This window comes from Lepisosteus platostomus, chromosome 3 (genome assembly GCF_059453375.1).
Source record: "Lepisosteus platostomus isolate fLepPlt1 chromosome 3, fLepPlt1.hap1, whole genome shotgun sequence".
Classification (NCBI taxonomy): domain Eukaryota; kingdom Metazoa; phylum Chordata; class Actinopteri; order Semionotiformes; family Lepisosteidae; genus Lepisosteus; species Lepisosteus platostomus.
Genome location: NC_142613.1, coordinates 63,280,364 through 63,292,877, shown reverse-complemented (window position 1 = coordinate 63,292,877; position 12,514 = coordinate 63,280,364). Strand labels below are relative to the sequence as shown.

Here is a 12,514-nt window from a genome sequence, read left to right as displayed (position 1 = left end):
CCGATGATTTTTCAAACTTGAAAGTGTCCCCCTCACTGAATGCATTTTTGCAGTCTGCTGATGAAATAATACAATTAAACAAACAATCGGTCATTAACGGGGGACCGTACTCGGTCTCATTTCTAAATGCCTGCTGTATTAACAGAAATATGATTTTAGATATAATGCATTTTTTCTCCAATAAATTAAGCAAATAACCTGTATTATTTTGAAATTCTGTGACTTTAAAAATTACGTTGTTTGCTCACTCAAACAAAAACAAAACATACTAAAAATAAACAATTATCCGCAAAAGGGCTAAGAAAAGAAAAACAGCCCACATTGACTTAAAAATACTGTTTTTATCAACTCCTGTTTGTGGAAAACTTAAGTGAGCTGGTACATGTCTTGACTGGAAAAAGCAATTTGTACTAGAGTCTCTTTGACCAGGAAAACTAGCTATGCTTGATTTCTCTCTGTGTGCCACAGCAGAGATCGGTGGAACACTCTCTTAGTCACACATTTCTGGGTCAATTATACAGGTAACTGTATTTATGTTAATTTCTAGCGTCAATTACTTTCAGCATAAACATAAAGTGTCTGGAACTCTGTTGGAGGGATGAAACAGCATTCTTCAATGAAAAAATGTTTTGTTAATGATGGTGGAAAATACTGTCTCGGGAACCATTCCAGTAAATGTTCGATTAGGTTGAGATCTAGTGACCGGGATGGTCATGGCATTAGGTTTACATCGTTTTCATGCTCATCAAACAATTCAGTGAGCACTCGTGCCCTGTGTATGGCATTTTTCCTGGAAGTTTCCACTTCCATCAGGATGTAAGTACTTCACCATAGGATTAATGTGATCACTCAGAATGGCTTTGTAATTATTGGCATTTACCATGCCCTCTAAGGCGCTGAGTGAACCCAACCCGGGCCAGGAAAATGCATCCCACACCATAACAGAGCTGCCAGATCCCTTCACCGGTGAAAACAAGCTGTAGGCCTCTTCTGGGGTGTGTCACACATATGCTTGTTGAGAACAGGGTGAATGATGACTCATCTGACCATGTGACTTTTTTCCACTGCTCAGTAGACCACTACTTGTGGTTTTTTCACCACTTTCCTTGCAAAAGTTCATTTTTAACTGTAAAAATGGTTTTATGCACTGCAATCCAACCATAGTCTCCCTCTCTGTAAACTTCTTGACGGACTGTACTTGATGAAACTGCCTGCTCATGCCTTAGATTGACATTTGCAGTCAGCTGATTCAGAGTTCCTGATCTGTTTCGCTTTACATCTCGAACCGATATATGGACATAATGGTCAAGGAGTATGCGCTATTGTCCACAGCTGCCCATAACTGATGAGGTTTCCCTCAGATTTCCATGCCAGCATCACCTTAGCCTCTGTTCCTCATGAAACATCAGAAAGTTGAGCTGATTTCGTCACTGAAGATCCTGCCAAATGTGACAAAATGTCTCTTCTTCTAGCCATGGTAGCCAAAATAATGGGCAACTGGGCCTCCCCAACATTTTCCATCTGTGTGGAAAGCACCTGCTTACAGTAGCTTATTACTTTGTATCCCTCATTTAATCAAGTACTTCCTTCCTTGTATGTTGACCATGATTATGAATATTAGAAGAAAAGTAACAAATTAAAAGAGGACATTTGGGGAATCTATCCCATTTGGTATTTAGTAGTTAATTAATCCAGGGATCCACCCATCCTTTTTTAAAGAAGATAGTCTATTGGCTTCGACATGGCTGGGTAGCTTGTTCCACATTCCTACAACTATTTGGATAAAGAAGTACTGTACCTCCTGTTCACTTCCACGTACAGTAGATAATATGTGTGTCCTTTGGTTCATGTTTCATTCTTCATTCTGAAGAAACCTACTAGGTTGACTTTGTCAGTACCTTTGAGGACTTAAAATATCAGGTAGCCTCATAATCTTCTTTTCTACACAAAAAAATGTTCAGTTCCTTTAGCCTGTCAACCTGTCAGTGTGGGACATTCCCTTAAGAATGTACTGTATCTGGTCAATCTTCTCTGGGTGGATTCCAGAACAGCAGTATCTTTTCTATAATTTGGTGACCAAAATTGTACACAATATTCTAAATGGGGCCTTAGCATTTATATATACAGTTTTAATATGATATCCTTTGATTTACTGTAAATTCTGTGTTTTTTAACTGTACAGTATATCCTAGCATTTTGTTTACCTTTTTAAGTGCTTCCCCACAATGTTTAGAAGATGTAAATGACATGTCAACATAAACACCTGAGTCTTTTTAAGTTTATGGCTATTGTTTCACTGTTCATTCTGAATAGATGTTGGGTTGAAGTTCTTTTGGTGTTTTTACATTATTTGTTAGTAAAAATCCCTACGGTACTCCACTAATTACACCACAATGACATGAGTTACTACCACCTTCAAACTAAGAATTAATGGTTTATGAGGAACTTTATCAGAAGTATTTCTTCTTTATTTCTTCATCATCCATTTACAATTACTGTTGTTGGTTGCACAAAGAATTCTAACAAGTTGATTAGACAAGACTTACATTTTCTAAATCCATACTAATTATTTCCAAGGATATAATTTCCAACAAAATAATCTTATTTCTTAAAATCATTTGCATTATCTTACAAGTGATAGAAGTCAGAATTATTTGTGTATAATTGATTCAGTATTCTCACCCTTCCTATGGTACAACTCAAGCTTAGTAAATCTCCAGTCCCTGTGTACTGCCCTTGTCTTTGACGTCTGTTGGAAGGGTTGTGTTAATGGCATCTGAATAACATCTCTTGTTTCCTTTAGTACAGTTGATCAGATACCACCAGACAACGGGGATTCATTTTGAGTGTTTCTAGTACCAGAACAATTTCTGTCTGTGCTATGCTAATACTATCCAATAAAACTCTTGTCCCTCCTCTGCCTGACAAAGATTTTTTAGTAATTCCTTAGTTAACACCTCTTTGAAATATTCATATAGTATATAGTACAACAGCCATTTTGCTTTCATTGTCTAAAAGTTTCTCAATTTATACAGTATTTTACTGATCCTTGATATTTCCTTTGCTGATGTATTTCTGAAATATTTATTTTATTTTAGCCTTTTTTTACCAATGCTTGCAGTTCATTAAACTCCTGTTTTTCTTATATATTTAAAAAAAACTTTTTTTCTAGTTAATTTGCTGAACCATTTGGGATACTGTTTGTAGCTTTTGATTTATTGATAAATGTGTTCTGTGTTTTGATTTGTTCTAAATCAAAAACTACAAAAACACAATCAATGTGGTGTAATGAATAGTGCAGTCGGCAGAGAAAAATTTAATTAAACATTTGTAAATGCATGAAATTGGTTTAGAAGAGAAATGTTGACATCCAATAACAAGTAAATAATTGTTACATGCATATGTAACAATTGTAACATCATTTATTTTAATTTCATGCATTATGCAAAAGTGAGTCTTTTGCAGCAGCAAAACAACAGTAATCAGTGTACTGTGGAGTAAAATCGTTTTGGTCAGACAACAGACTTGATCACAATCTATTTTTTAGGAGGAATATGGCATAAACTGTGAATCCCTTCTTTTATAAACTCAATCCTGGACCATTTTAATTTAAAAATTATATTTTGAATTATAAAATATATGTTTTATGCAATGATTACTAATAAGCAAAGATAATCCATAAAGCTATTTCATATTGCTGAGTTAAACATGAAGTCATGCATGATATTATCACAGGTGACAAACTTCAGCTATGTTGCAGGGCGACTTTAAGATAGGTTAGTAAAATCCTATAGAAAACAATCTTAAAATTTCTTGGGTACCTGCAAAATAAGAAAGCTATTTCTGTGCTAGTTACAATCAATGTTTTTCTTTTAAACTGCATTTTTGTTATAAAAATAAAGACAGTATATGTGTTTTTTCTCCATGCCATTGTCTATTTTTTCTGAATTTTTTCTTTCTTTCTTTTAGCTCAACTTACCTGGAGACATCTTTCTGACAGATGACTTCACAGTTGGAAAAATTGCGCCTAAATAAACTAACATGACCGCAAGACCTTGTTTCTCGATAATGTTTTCATGTTTTTCGCCAGTACTGCAAATAAAAATAATAAGACTATAGAGTAATAACCTGTTATATCTTTATAGTTTATATCTTTTCCTTAGAGTTTACCTTCATTAGATAAAAATCCAAAACGGAATTAATATGTTTAACTTTCATTTACGGTTACCATAAATAAAAATGTACTGTAAGTAGAATTTTTATGTACATTCTTCCATACATTCATATTAACCTATTCTCATTTATTGTCTGATCTCGAAATATATGATAATGTTTTCTATATCCATTAGAAAGGTGTTATAAATGGTGATACAAAACAGACATCAGTACATATTTTTAAGGAATAATTGGTGATATCTACAGTAAATGGTTTTATGTATTTTCTCCATATGACAATTTCAAGTGTTCAAAACATAGAATGTAGTATTAGCAGGACAGATTGTTTTATTAAAAAAATCAAAAAAGAGATGGGAAACTATATCTTCAATAGCTGGCATCCCTCACTCTACCCAACAACTGCTGTTCAAGTGTTTGTTTGTTTTTTTGCCAGAGTGGCAATTCTGAAAGGGTGGACTGAAAATGAATGCAGAAAAATCTGAAATAATGGTAATGGAGAGAAGAGGAGATACTATGACCAATGTTGAGGAGACAAATGGAGGAAAACTGAAACAAGTTGATGACTTTAAATACCTTGGATCAAAACTGGTAAAGGGAGGAGAAACACTGGAGGCAGTAAAACAAAGAGTGAAAACTGGATGGAACAAGTGGAGAGAAATAACTGGAATAATCTGTGACAGGAAAATTCCCAGAAAATTAAAGTGCAAAATGTACAAGACTGTCATTAGACCTGTACTACTATATGGAGCTGAATGCTTGGCAGTTGGAAAGAGGGAAGAGAACTTGATGAGAAGAACTGAAATGAGGATGTTGAGATGGATTCTGCAGATTTCAATGAAGGATAAGATCAGAAATGAAGAAATCCGTAGACGATGTAGGGTGGTGGATGTGGTTGAGAAGATGCGAGAGGCGAGGTTACGGTGGTATGGACATATCATGAGGAGGGACGTTGAGGAAGTAACAAAGAGGGTAATGGAATTTGAGGTGGAAGGTAACAGAGGAAGAGGCAGGCCTAGAAAGAGATGGATAGATTGTGTGAGAAAAGATATGGAGGTATGTGAAGTGAGTGAGGAAGATGTGCTCGACAGAGACAAATGGAGAAGAGCAACCAAAGCAGCTGACCCCAGGACAGTCTGGGACTAAGGCTGTGAAAAAGAAGAAGAAGAAGTGGCAATTCAGTTGTGACTGTGTGAAGAACTTTTTTCCTGTAACCTTTGGCAACAGATAAGTAGACCAGAGGACTGGTTTGGCCACCTGATCTGGATCCATGTAAATTTTTCAATGTGAGGGTGTCTGAATAATGGTGTATTCCAGACTATATCATACACCGAGGAGTTAAAAGCAGCAACTGTGTTATTTTTCTACATGTAAAATTCAAATTCAAACTTCACAGTGCCTTTCACTATACAACTGTGTAATGTAATGTATTTTCAAATGGCAGACAGCAGGATAAAATAAGGTTTGGTACAATTGGTAAATTGCCAATAAAATTACCAATATGGTAAAATTTGATGAATATATGATGTTTATGCCTGTAGAGATCAGATTCTTCCAGTGATGGTGTTGATTTCATTAGGTGATAATGTACACAAAATTGTATTTATTATATATATTTAAATACAATTCTTAAAATATACCAAATAAAGTTCCGTCCCTACTGTATATTCCAGGTAAAATCCAATGCACACCCTGTACTAATCCAAAGCAGTTGGCATGTGCTGTTTAAAATGAGGGCCAAAATTCGAACCTTTGGCCAAATTGCCAAAAACAAATTCTATATCTGGCACTTCTGGGAGGTTTCTCCTGGATACAGGGAAAAGGGGTTTAAATGCTGGTGTAAGCCTATATTGACATTTGTATGATAGAGTGCATAACGTCATTTCATATTTTAGTACAATAAATAATATAACAGACAATGAATTGTAAAACTCTACAAATACTATTTTAATGTATCTGATTCTACAGCTTCTATCACCAATAATAATAATTATAGTGGGAATCAAACATTAAAATGTGATGTGATGTTCTCCCTAAAAGCAAAATGTGCCTTGGATCTTGGGAGTTAAAGACAGTATTTTATGCTTCTATTTTGTTCTACAAAAACAAATTGTTTGTTCTAAGGTAAAAGCAAATGGTGAATAGTTGCACAACAACCAAAATAAATGTATTTTACTGTACTTCTACTTTTGCTATGCCATTCATCTGATAAGTCTATTTTCCTTTATTGCAACAACTCTAAATAAGGTATTAATATCAAAGAGATATAAATACCAAGAGTTCACCTTAGCTTATACAATGTAGATGTCATGCTACAAAATTACCATGCTGAGCGTTTTGCGTAACTTCATTTAAATTTTAAACAGTATGCTGTGGTATCAGAAGTGGCTTTTTGCTTTATATGTGTGTTCTGGTGGTATTGACTATATTTAAAATAATTTAAAGAATGATATTCCTCATTTCTCACCAGTCAAAGCCCCTGATTACGCCTTTCTAACCAGGACCCAGTTCTGAATAATGAGGAAAAAATCTGCTGGCATCAGCCAACACTCTGGTCCACAGATAACAAAAAAGTTTAAGAATCTAATGATGGACTGATGAAGTACTGTATGTAAATAACTTACCTGGAGAAAATATTCAATTTTGCAAAACTGTCTTGTTTAGAATGTTTTTATATTAGTAGATTTTTCTTCAGACTTAAGTAATGAATTTAAGTCTGAATTTATTATGAACTTAATTTCACTGTACTGTATATTTTTTCAATTTTATACAAAAAAGCATCCACAAACATCCATGTTTGCATTAGAGAGCAAGGAAAAGAATAGGGAGGAAAATAATATGTACAGTACATAAAAGCTTTCACTACAGTATTTGCTTGCACTGTATTTCCCCTACAGATATTGTGTGTAACATTATCATAGTAACTAAATTCATTTTTCAGGCCTTCTGACTGGAAATGCGTTGATGCAAAATAATTTGAAAACTCTATATTAAAAATACAGATATGTATTTTTTCTGCTTGAATCACATTCACCATAATAAAGCCCAGAAAAAAGTTTTTTACCCAACATTTTGGCAGGTTTTTCTTTGCCATATACTCTCTGTACTGTACATGGGTTTTTAATTTGGTCTATCCTGAGGCCTGACCTCAACCTAGCTTGATCTTGGAATGGTGTTAACATAAAATGAGCCTACTGTAAATCTGTCCTTCCGTACATATTATTACAGTGTTACTGCACATTATACTTACATTTCATATATACAGTAATACTAAATAGGTGTTGTCCTTTTAGTTAGCTGTTGAATTAATAGAAATATTCATGTGCATGTGAATCATAGTCACAGATTGTTATAGGTACTAATGATAAAAATCTTAGTTATAGGATATAGATGTGCCACAGTGGCACAGTGGTTAACATTGCTGCCTTGCAGCCCAGAGGCTCTAGGATCAGTTCCAGATCCAGGGTGCCCTGTGCTCATGTGGGTTTTCTCTGGGATTTCCTCCCACAGTACAGAGACATCCTGGTAGATGAATTGGCTTCTGAGAAAATTGGCCCTGGTGTGAGTGTGTGTCTGTATTTATCTGTGTGTGCCCTGTGATGGACTAGTGTCCAGTCCGAGGTGTATCCCACCTTATGCCTGTCGCTTACCAGGGATAACCAGCAGTGTGCAGCTAGTTTAGAATTTATTGGATATAGGCAACAGTCACAATCAGTTAAAATGACTTTAAAACAGTTTTTGATTCTAAGTTTACATGGTTCATATAGTGTCTATAGTTTGACATTTATTTATTGCTTGTTGTACATATGCCTGAGGAAAGGCCTTTGTAATCATTTGTTAATTATGTTTATGTCTTTATAGTTTTTCATTATGTATGTGAAAGCTCGAATTTAAATAATTATACACACAAAATATAAGGCATACCCATGATGCGTTATTTACATCTTGAATTTTGCCATCAAACAAGGTACAGTGTAATTAGAAAAGATTATGTAAAATTACTCGCATTTATACAGCATAGCTGTTTCATGGCCAATAGATCAGGAAGTTCTTTACGTAAAGGTCAGTGCCCACTTCATCCACCACTGATGTGCAGCAAGGGCCTGAGTTACATGCAGTAGCTAATGTGCCAGCAGATTCAGCAGACGATGTTTCACCAATTGACTTTCAGGTGAAATGTACTGTAAGTAGGCCAGATTGTGGCATTGGAAGGACACCTTGTACCATATAGTTTCCCTGCCCATTGTACTGGACGTAGCCTGCCTGTGTATTCAGTTTTTACTTTAGTTCATAAAAGGTGTCTATGTACATGGACCACAGTACATGAGCTAATTTCTCATTTGGTGGAGTTAAGGAAATACCTCTGTGTTCCTGAGTGTCCTGAAGATGATTTTAAGGACTCTTGTAATGTAGTTGTAATTGTATTGCACATATCAAATAAAAACTGCTTTAGTCCTTTTTTTAGAAAAAAGTGGGGGATACAATGTGCTTACAAAATTATAACATCTTCTAAGAGTCTTCTAAGAGTTATCAAAGAATGCAGAATTAAGTATCTGTTGACTTACAGTATTTCACTGCACAAAGTCACTAATAATTACTTATGAGGTGATGTTTTTTTTACAACTAAATTTGACGTAAAATCTTTGTGTGTGATAAAAATACATTTTTATTTTAAGAATTTAAAAAAAATCAATAATCCCTAAAGATTATATTTAAGACCCTAAAGAAAATATTTAAATCTAAAAATATAGGGAATGTCTTATTTCTATTAGACATTAGAGCTTAAAAAACCTTTTGAGAGATGTTAAAGAATTAAGAAAAATCATTTGTTCATTTTCAGTAATTTATCATTTTTTTCTCGTAGACTTTGCTAAGATAAAAAGTTACTCTAGGCATGCGATACATATTCAGAATGTATCCACAATGAAAATGAGACACTACTGTGTCAAAAGAAAATTCTAGCACAAAGCTACGAGAGTGTAACACAGCTAAAAATACATACATGGTTTATTTTTCAAGTCAAGATATTTTTCCGTAGATCCTTGGAAAAGTTTTAAAAGCAGGCTTTTTTTCTTTTAACAAAAGTAAGGTTACAGTTTTCCTGGTGAACAGTAAATACAACTTAATGAGTAACTAGTGCAACTGATACAAATAGTAAATACATTTAATAAATTTAATTATGGATATTTAAAAAAATAGTCATTATAAAGTTCATTTTTTTAATTAGTTCATTTTCCTGAAGAATCTTTTGATTTTATATCCTGAAAGCTTTAGAGACTTCTAAAGCTTTGTGTAATAATGGTAAAAAAATAAGAACAGTATCTGTTTTTGAGAGAAAAAAGAACAAATGGGCAAACTCTATATTTCTTGAGCTTTTAAATCATGATAACTTTCAAATGCAACCCAAAATAAGAGCTTATAGATATAGCCTTCATGTTCATTACTTAATCAAGCACCCATGTACAGAGAGGCTTAAAAATGTGACAAATTATATTGGTTACAGAACTCAGTTCGTGCATTTGTAATACCTCTTCATACTATACAGTATATACTGTATATTCTGACTACAGTCAATCTGTATTTACAGCATAATGCATAATGAAAATGCTAGGCACTCAAAATAGTCAGCTGAGCCATAGTGACACTATTAAGATTGAATGCTAATAAGTAACAGTGTTAATTATACTAAAACCATAACAAGGGGTATTGTTATGTATTTACAGTGTAATACAGTGAATACAAAGTGATGTAATTGTAATATAATACAGTTATTTTAATTTCCAAACTCATGCTACTCAAATGGATTTGGAAAAGCATTAATGTCAAATGTAGACAACATGCTATAAACTTTGTATCAGCCATGTGACTTGTGATCAACTTGAGTAATTCTAGATTTTTTCAAATTAATTTAAAGGTCAAAGACTGCACTTTGGCCATGTTCAATTATTATAAATCTTAATGCACTGGCCAATTTTAGAAAAAAAAACATGATAGCATTTTCAAGGATAGTAAACTGGACCAAAGCATAAAAACTATAAAATACATGTTTGTTTTCCCCAAATAAATATCAACTTGTTTCCTCTGTCTCTGTCTCTCTGTCTAAATCCATTCCTGATTGAACATCAACCCAGTCCTGTAAACACAATACAGTAATTTTGTGTAATGTTAATAGTAGAACATCGAATAGGTTCAGAAAACTTCTAAGTTTCATCACTATCACTGTGCACTTTCTTTTTGTTTGCTTTTTTAATCTCTAAGATATGTTTTTGCAGCTGGTATTTTCAGTAAAAAAGAAACAAATAGAATTGCGAATGACACTCTAGTGAATTGTTCAGCCAAATTAAGAATGCGGGTTATTGTCCTGATGACTATATATATATGAATGATGATGAAATTGAATTAATAGAAAGACTCCCATCACATTTATAATAAAACCTTTAGTATTTACAAAGAAAAGTACAGTATGTGCTGACTTACCTTTTAGGTAGGGTTTAATGCATATTTCATGAATACATAGGAATATCCAAGTAAAGTATATCCATCAAGTCTTCTTTAATCACGCGGGCCCATTCATATGTGAGTTTTCTACGCAAGACAACTGAAGCTTTCTTTAGTACTGCAGAGCTGTTCTCTCTGTGTTTTTCTCTTCCTCGCTCTCACACACACAACTCTCTGTAGCCGGTTGCTTTAGCTTCCTGATGACATCTGTCTGATAGAGAGCTTAGGCAACATTCATGGTCCCCATGAGACCACACTAAAGTATAAATAGATGAATAAGGTTGCAGTTTTATATATATGGTCTGTTTTTCCCCTCTGTTAAGAGTTTTGAGCTATTACATCATGACTTATGGCATGCTAAAAGTGTTCCTTTTCAAAAGTAAAACTAACAATTAATTATTGTAGATAAAGCAACCTTTATATCGGAATTATATTCAACACAATTGTCAGTAAAAGGCAAATCATTGTGGACATGACTTGTAATACATGATACACTAATTCTTATAAGATTACTGTATATTTATTGTTATCTCTGTAGAAGGTGTACTGTGTATGATTGCATAACTATACCTAAGAATTACAGTATTATGGACACAAAAGGCAAAGTGGTTATATAATGCAAAGCAAAAACAATAGAATAACAGAATTTGTGTAAAAATGAAGTGCACCATTATGCATTATTGTGTTGACATGACATTATGTGCAGTCATTATAGTACTTAATCTGAGAGCCAAATCTAATCTAATCAGATTTAATTGAACTAAACAAACAGGTCCGTTTCATTACAGGCAATGGTAGAGCTGTAACGTTTGAAACTTGTGATGAAGGCGCATATTTGTAAATCACACACAAGAAGCATACTGTATGTAGATGAAAGTTTTAGATAAAGAAATTTACTCCATTGTCGAGTTCCCTGAAGAGGGTTAGTGAAACTGGTTGACAAAAACAGTGGTCAATGATGGAAAAATCAGAAAGGTGTGTAAAGTTTCTCTGAGTAAATCATTTGAGCTTTATACCAGCTCAACAACAGACGTTAACATTTCTTTAAGAAAAGTAAAATACTGATCACACACAAACACACACACCCACCCACGGGAAAGTCTCAATGAGCATGTAATTGTCCCAACCTTTTGCTGAGAAGAGGCAAAGTAGACATAGAAATAGATACAGAAAATCTGAAATGGCAGAAAGCAGTGAAACAGAGGGATGTTAAAACCTGGAAAAAAAAGTGCTTTTTAGCAGTAAAAATAAAGTGGTAGACCAGTGCACAACAATTTTAGAAAAGCATGGGGGGTAATACATGTGTATCTCTGACAGGGGTGTAGGGAACTTCCATAAAATTTAATATAATTTGCATCAGATGCCTACAGTACATTGTCCTGTTTTTTATGATGATTCCAATGTTGTATCTACAGTATATTAATATAGCATATTAATGTAGGAAGAATATGGAAAGAAACAGTATTCTCAGCATTTTGTCATGAGGTTTGAGCAAGGACCAGCATCAATGTGCGTTGACAGAAAAAGAACCAGTAAAAGTTAAATCTGTGCTTAAAAGTAGAAACAGAGAAAACACAACGTAAGGCTTTTAAACCTCCAGGAGTCTAGAAGAAAATTAATACTTTTATATTGGCATTACAGTCTATTATGGCACTGAATTGTTCTCATATGGAGTATGTGGACAACAAAATTACTTTCGAATTATTGACAGACATTGTTCATACTGTATGTATTTAAAGGAATATCAAAATTTGTAGAAACTCTAAATATTGGACACTCCTGATTCAAAAAAGCATGCAGACACATGGAGACATGCAATGAAAAGACTAACAGTTAGCATAAA

General features: G+C 33.9%; 1 protein-coding gene across 1 annotated transcript in view; it reads right to left on the bottom strand.

Moving 5' to 3' along the window:
* blk (BLK proto-oncogene, Src family tyrosine kinase) overlaps positions 1 to 10,915 on the bottom strand; it is a 53,626-nt gene extending 42,711 nt beyond the window's left edge. The window contains exon 1 of the mRNA XM_088626379.1: positions 10,651 to 10,915. The gene's annotated coding sequence lies outside the window, so the exon portion shown is untranslated. The remainder of the gene's footprint in view (positions 1 to 10,650) is intronic.
* Positions 10,916 to 12,514: the final 1,599 nt, after the last annotated feature.